Genomic DNA, 7,956 nt, shown 5'->3' with positions numbered 1-7,956 from the left:
CACCGATGAGAGGATGAAATTAAGAGAAGTTTTCTGGAAGAGGCAAGGTTTGAGCTGAGCCTTGTCCACTTACTTTTCCCAGGGCAGCTGCTAGTCGGTTGCTCTCTGGGTCTGTGAGCCTTGACCTGCAGTATCTTATTCAGACACCAGGGGGAAGACAAGTGGCTTTGCTGGGATGTCCTCTGCTCTGATAGAGAGAAGACAGCTCAGCTCTCCCCGCTCCCATTCCTTTGAGCAGGGGTGGAGTTGCCCACGAGGTTCTCAGCTCCAGACTTCTGCCTGCTCAGAGGCTTGAGTTCATGCATGCCGTCTGAACTGTAGCTTCCAGGCCTTCTGTTTGTGGATACCGTCTCATCTTCACTCCACGTTCGCAAAGTGTGGTCCCTAGAGCCCTCGCATGGGAGCTAGTTTGTAGACATGTAGATTCCTGGGCCCTGCTCCAGACCTCTTGTCAGGAGATGAGGCCCAGATATCTGCATTTTTGTTTTTGTTTTTGTTTTTTGGGGTTTTTTTTGCGGTACGTGGGCCTCTCACTGTTGTGGCCTCTCCCATTGCGGAGCACAGGCTCCGGACGTGCAGGCTCAGCGGCCATGGCTCACGGGCCCAGCCGCTCTGCGGCATGTGGGATCTTCCCAGACCGGGGCACGAACCCATGTCCCCTGCATCGGCAGGCAGACTCTCAACCACTGCACCACCAGGGAAGCCCAGGTATCTGCATTTTTAATACTCAGCCCACGTTCCTCTCATACACAGGAAGGACTGAGATCCTCAGGTTCAAGGCTTTCTATGATCTTAGCCTGTCAAACCTCTTCATCATATTTCTCCCTTATTTTCCATAGTCATTTCTGGGTAAAGGGTCCATAATTTGATGAAACATAGCATATTTGATTGCTGGAGATTAAGCATCTCACATGGAGTTAACACATGTTAAAAGCCCTGTAGTGAATAAGCCTGTATGATTTTGTTAAATGTAGCATTCCCCAGGTTATTTGACAGGGAAGTCCTCTGATATCTCATTTTTTGTCACTAACTGGATGCTCAGCTCTACCCATCTTAGTATAACAAAACCTCTTCCCTCCCTTCATTTGTAACAAGTACAGGCACAGGCCCTCCTGACCAATATCTCCAAGAGAGGTAAAGATGAGAAGACTCATTCCAGTGCCTCACGAGCCAGCCCGTGCAATAGCCTGAGCCGCAGCAAGTCGACCCTGGTCCTGTCCCAGTTTACCATCTCATCCAGCAACCCTGCCTAACTCACCCACCACTGCCCTGGGCTGATCTTCAGGGTAGCAAAGGTAAGTGCATGTGCTCAGAACAGATCTAAAGTCCTTGCCACTAACATCAGAGACCGTCTGGATTTCTACTCTCTACCCATCTAGCCCAGTTCCCAGACTTCTAGATTTTAAGGGTGTATAAGCAACAACCCCCCACCCCCGTGTCCACTGCCTGCAATTTGGAGGGCTAAATAAGGTCCCTTACTTTTTATTTTCCAAGAAGTCCATTAAAATATTATCTGATCTACACTTCAGTTTCCCCAAAATGTAGTTCCTTGAACCTTTGAATGGGAATCACTCATCATTTTATAAAATAATTTTAACACAAAGTTTAATATCGATACTTTTATTTTAATACCAAAACAAGGAAGAGGAACAGAGTGTCTGAATAAAGGAAAGTCCTCTAAATTAATAAATTTAACTTTATGGAATGTTCACTCTATTGCCCTCAATTTTTCTGTTTTGCACAAACAAATGAAAAACTTACCACAAACCAGTTTGTGTCCTTGGGCTGGGGTTTTGGAGCAAGCTGATGTGAGGACCTGGTTTGAGAAGAACTCCATGTTAGGAGGCTGTGTTGTGATTGCAGTAATAAGGCAGAGTGTCAATACTGGCCTTTCAGTACATATTTTGTGTATTAACAAGACCTGACATTTTAAATGAGAGAGAGATTGTTGTTTTCTATATTTGGTCCTCATGCTCTTTTAAGGATTGATAGTTTAAGAAAATAATACCATTCATATACTTACTGTCTACTGTGAGGATTGAGATGGGCCTAGAGTCTGTGGGCAGTTGTAGGCGCTGCCCTTTGGGCAGCATGGTCAGAACAGTGAAGGGTGGGAACTTGCATGGTGGGGGGAATGAAGGGAGGGGCTGGGAGTAAACTCTACAGATGAGCACCAGGAAAGTCATGATGTGGCTGTCCTGTTTCTGAAGGAGGGTCCATGAGGCAATGAGCTGACATGCTAAGACCCTAGAAAGAAGAGCTAGGCCTAATAGCAAGAAATTACAGAGATGCAAATTTAAGCTTAATAGAGGAAAGATGTTTTAGGAGTCAGAGATGCCTAAATATAGAAAGTGAGCTTCTCATTACTGCATACAGAGGTTGAACAGTCATTAGTCTGGGAGGTGATGGAGAGGACCACTGTATTTAAATAAAAATAATAAAATTTAATAGAAATAATAATTTTATGTTTATAGTACTTGACATTTATTTATTTATTTATTATAAAGTTATTTATTTTTGGCTGCGTTGGGTCTTCGTTGCTGCACACAGGCTTCTCACTGCGGTGGCTTCTCTTGTTGCAGAGCACGGGCTCTAGGCGCGAGGACTTCAGTAGCTGTGGTATGCAGGCTCAGCAGTTGTGGCTCATGGGCTCTAGAGCACAGCCTCAGTAGTTGTGACGCAGGGGCTTAGCTGCTCCGCGACATGTGGGATCTTCCCGGACCAGGGCTCAAACCCATGTCCCCTGAATTGGCAGGCGGATTCTTAACCACTGGACCACCAGGGAAGCCCTACTTGACATTTAAAAAGTTGTTTTGGCACAATTGCCTCTTAAAATGGTCTTCAGGGAATTCCCTGGCGGTTCAGTGGTTAGGACTCCATGCTTCCACTGCAGGGGGCATAGGTTCAATCCCTGGTCAGGGAACTGAGATCCCGCATGCCATGCGGCACGGCCAAAAAAATAGTCTTGAGAGGTAGATAAAAAAACTTCTGACTTCAGGTTCAAGATGGCAGATTGAGGACACACAATGGTGAGCAAAAGAGATTAAAATGTCTGCCCTTGTGGAGCTTACAATCTAGAAATTACATAGATTTTATGTTATCCTCGAGACACTGGAAGAACTTAGGGATAGGGCAAAATAAGATAATGCAGGGGGAAAAAGAAAGGCGATTATAAATGTCAAGAAAAAAAGACAAGGGCTTCCCTGGTGGCGCAGTGGTTGAGAATCTGCCTGCCAAAGCAGGGGACACGGGTTCGAGCACTGGTCTGGGAAGATCCCACATGCCACAGAGCAACTGGGCCTGTGCACCACAATTACTGAGCCTGCGCACCTGGAGCCTGTGCTCCACAATGACAGAGGCCGCGATAGTGAGAGGCCCGCGCACCGTGATGAAGAGTGGCCCCGGCTTGTCACAACTAGAGAAAGCCCACACAGAGAAACGAAGACCCAACACAGCCATAAATAAATAATTTTTTTTAAAAGGCAAAAGACAACATATTAAAAAAAAAAGGCAAAAAACCCCAATCGAGGTAATATAATTATAGCATCCTATTGGTTACATAGTAAACAATATGTAGTCATAAGAATGTAAACACTATTTTCGATTTTTAGAAACAATTTGTAGACAAAGCATAGAAACTCAAGGATGATTGAAGATAGAATGTCAATGTTAAAATTTTTGACAATATAAAAATAAATGTACAGTCAGTGGAATACTTGAATTAGAGGTGGGGAAATGAAATAAAAAGTGGAGAAGGGGCTTCCCTGGTGGCACAGTGGTTGAGAGTCTGCCTGCCGATGCAGGGGACACAGATTCGTGCCCCGGTCTGGGAAGATCCCACATGCCGCGGAGTGGCTATGCCCGTGAGCCATGGCCGCTGAGCCTGCGCGTCCGGAGCCTATCTCATACAAGATTGCTGAGATATTGACCAGAGTTGATAAAACAAACAAGGGATAGAAGTGTAAGTACATTGTTTAAATGTTCAAATGTAAACAGAAGAAGACATAGATAGACTAGATAGATAGATAGATAAGCAGGCAAAACAGAGAGGAAGAGAAAAAGGAGGGCATTTATGTGAACTAAATTTTCATTTTTTATACCGTGGAGTCAATAAATTACCTAAAATCTGTAAATCAAGAAATGGAATAATTTCAGAGGCTTACCACCTAAGTAAACAAAAATATAAATGTTTAAAAGAGGTTGCCTTGAGGAAGTGAGTCAGGGGTAGAAAGGATTGGACCAAGAAACCTGTTTTTCATGACACACGTGTATAACATTTCTTTTTTTTTTAATTTAATTTATTTTATTTTTGGCTGCGTTGGGTCTTCATTGCTGTGCGCCAGCTTCTCATTGCGGTGGCTTCTCTTGTTGTGGAGCACGGGCTCTAGGCACGTGGGCTTCAGTAGTTGTGGCACGCAGGCTCAGTAGTTGTGGCTCACAGGCTCTAGAGCGCAGGCTCAGCAGTTGTGGTGAATGGGCTTAGTCGCTCCGCGGCATGTAGGATCTTCCAGGACCAGGGCTCGAACCCCGTCCCCTGCATTGTCAGGCGGATTCTTAACCACTGCGTCAACAGGGAAGCCCAATACTTCTTGATTTTTAAAAAATGCAACGTAATATATTATTTCCATGTTGTTAAAAAAATTAAAATCTATCATACCCATTAAAATAGACGAAGAAACTTAGGCTCAGAGAGGTGAGGTGACTTTGTTTAGGTCACAACACTAGGAAGAGGAGGGACCAGGAATGGATGTCATATCTCACGACACCAGCTCCTCTGAGCTCTACGGGGCTGCTTCAAACAGCCCTGAGAGCTCCTTTCACTCTGCTTCTATGATTCACCATCCATTCAAGCTGCTATTCCTTTGCACCTGCTCTTTTCTCTGCCTGGGGTGCCCCTCCCAACTTCTTTTGCTGGCATGTGTCTGTTCATTTTTCACGACCCAGCCCTACGTCATTTCCTCCATAACAAGGACTCTTTTCTTGTCCTCCTCTTATACTCTGTCCCTGCCTCTACTGTAATGTTTGTTTATGATCCCACTGGATCATAAATATTTGGCTATCCATCCGTCCATCTTTCTGTCTCATTTGCTAGTCTGTGAACCCTTCAAGGCAGAGGTCTGTGTCTGATTCAACACAGTACCCCAGCTCCCACCCCAATGCCTGCCACTGGGTCTTCAAAAGTGTTTCTGGAATTTGTGAACGTGTGGAGCACATGTGTCTCTCTCTGACTCTAAGATTCTGGGCTGGTGGCCGAGCCCCAAACCCTGGCCACAGGCCTGACAGCTGTGGAGGAGGCTGCTTTGTCAGGTTCATACTCAGCCCTAAGTGACTCCCCCTCTCCCAGCCTTCGTATTCTGTCACCCTCCTGTTTTATTGTTCTCCACTCACATCCCAGGGCTTATCTGCAAATCTCCCAAAAGGCATGCTTTAAGAGCCAATTGGAGCCTTCCATCTGGATTGTATTAAATCACTGACAGAGGTCTGTCCCCAAGTCAGCAGGGGCTGGAGGAAGGCTTTGGGGAAGAACTTTTCTCCTTAGAGGAACTAACTCAGAAGAAAAATAATGTGCTGGTGGGAGCTGCCCAAAGTGGTGGGAGCAGGGAGATGAACAGATTGGGCAGCTCTTGTTAGATAAGTGTCCCCAGGCATGCTCTCGGTGTCTCCGGGCCTCTGTTTTATCACCTGGCTCACAGGAGAGTGATACATACTCTAGGCTGGTGGGGATTACAAGAGACAAAGCATGAAGATGTGTCTGGAACAGCACTGGCTCAGAGTGGGGGCTCAGTCTATGTGTGAGTCTTCCTTCCTCTCCAGTTCTTTTTTTCTTTTTCTCTATTTTTGTTTTTACTTTTATCACAGTCATCCACTAACAGTGTTTAAGAGGCAAATTCTTCTTTTGTTTCAACAAAACCTAGTTTCTTATCCCGTCCTCACTATTTATTTTTCCCCAGAGGCAACCACGTTCAACTCTTTTAAACAATGCTTTCCGTATTTACTTGCATATTTCCAAATAACTTGCTTGTATTGGTACTTTTTGTTTTGTTTTATTTTGTTTGTTTTGTTTTCAGGTTTCATCTTTTTAATCAACTCAGTGAAGGATGTCCTAAATGCTCCATGAAAAACAACAGAATATTTTTTTCTTCCAGTATTAAAAAAAAAAAATGGGGGAGTTCCCTGGTGGCCTAGTGGTTAGGATTCTGGATTTTCACTGTTGTGGCCTGGGATCAATCCCTAGTTGGGAAACTGAGATCCTGCAAGCCACGCAGCTCTGCCAAAAAAAAAAACGAAAACAAAAAAACATACACAGGGCTTCCCTGGTGGTGCAGTGGTTGAGAGTCCGCCTGCCGATGCAGGGGACACAGGTTCGTGCCCCGGTCTGGGAAGATCCCACATGCCGCGGAGCGGCTGGACCCGTGAGCCATGGCCGCTGAGCCTGCGCGTCCGGAGCCTGTGCCCCACAACGGGAGAGGCCACAACAGTGAGAGGCCCGCGTACCGCAAAAAAAAAAAAATACACAAATATTTTGAAGAAATTTCTATATAATTAGACAGAGATCGGGAGTATAAAACACCTCTAAGTAATCATGTTCTTGATTTCTTATAGCTAACAGTTGGAAACTGCTTCCTAACCATGATTAAACATTGTGTACAGGTTTTTTAAGTGTTCCTAGATACACATTTTTAAAAACAATCAGTCTGGCCAAACATTTTTTGTCAGAACCAATAATCCTGAGAGCCTGAACTAAAAAACTGGTGAAAAAAAAAAAAGAAGGAAAAATACCCATACTCTACAAATGGCTCAGAATTTGTCTTTAAATGGGAGAAAAAATTTTAAAAACACATGAAGCTTTCTGAAAGGTCTTTAACAAGCTACCTTGGGAGCTCAATTCAAAAACAGAGGTTGATATACTAAAACAGATGTTTCAGTGCAGCTCCAAAAATCTTTATAAATACAGCCATTTGGAAGGATGGTCCTGAATCAGAAGAAGTTTCATTCCTTGTGTATCTATATTAGGTGTGCATGCCTCATCTCAGTTGTCATAATTGTCCCTGTAATTTCTTCCTGAGTAGGGGTCATGACCACCCTGGCTTCTGCCACCATAGTCTCTGGACCTTCTATATCCATATCCTCCAGGTTGATTGTCATACCTGCCATTTCCATAGCCCTGGTCCCCACGACCTCCAGAGTAACTGTGACCACACCCATAGGCCCCAAAGGAACCCCCTTTTGTTCCCCAGGGCCAACTTGTCCACGTGGTCTACACGGATCTGACGACCATCCAGAGACTCTCTATTCATGGCTCTCATGGCGTCTGAGGCATGCTCTGGATTGGTGATAGTGATGTAGCCAAAACCCCGGGATCGCTGAGTTTCCCAGTCCTTGACAATAACCACCTCAGAAATAGGTCTGAAGCTGCTGCGGTAGTCTTCCAGAGCCTGCTCATCAGTGTTGGAGTTGTGGGCTCCCACAAAGAGCTTCTCTTCTTCAGAGGACATGGCAGTAAATTTGAGTCCTGGAAATGAAGAAGTAAAAAGGCCAAAGAGACAGTTACCTCCAAGGAGCCGAGAGACTGGGCGCTATTGGTACTTTTTGAATTCACCTACTGAAGGACATCTTGATTGATTCTAGTTTCTGGCAACTATGAATAAGTTTGCTATAAACATTTGTGTGTAGGTTTTTGTGTGGACATAAGTTTTCAACTCATTTAAGTGAATACCAAGGAGCACCATCTCTGGATTATATGGCAAACCTACACTTAGCTTTGTAAGAAATTCCAGACTGTCTTCCAAAGTGGCAGTACCAGGTTTCCCTGGTGGTACAGTGGTTGAGAGTCCGCCTGCCGATGCAGGGGACGTGGGTTCACGCCCCGGTCCGGGAGGATCCCACGTGCCGCGGAGAGGCTGGGCCCATGAGCCGTGGCTCACTATCCCCAAGTGTTTTAACAGTCTACAAGAA

At 45.1% G+C, this 7,956-nt stretch overlaps 1 pseudogene across 1 annotated transcript; it reads right to left on the bottom strand.

Annotated features, from left to right (window-relative positions):
• Positions 1-6,772: 6,772 nt before the first annotated feature.
• LOC309795260 (RNA-binding protein 3-like) lies at positions 6,773-7,496 on the bottom strand (annotated as a pseudogene). Its single transcript has one exon. The product of its transcript is annotated as an RNA-binding protein 3-like (transcript).
• Between the last annotated feature and the right edge of the window lie 460 nt (positions 7,497-7,956).

The sequence above is a fragment of the Mesoplodon mirus genome (genome assembly GCF_964341445.2).
Source record: "Mesoplodon mirus genome assembly, chromosome: 2".
NCBI lineage: Eukaryota > Metazoa > Chordata > Mammalia > Artiodactyla > Ziphiidae > Mesoplodon > Mesoplodon mirus.
This window is presented reverse-complemented; position numbering and strand designations above follow the sequence as displayed.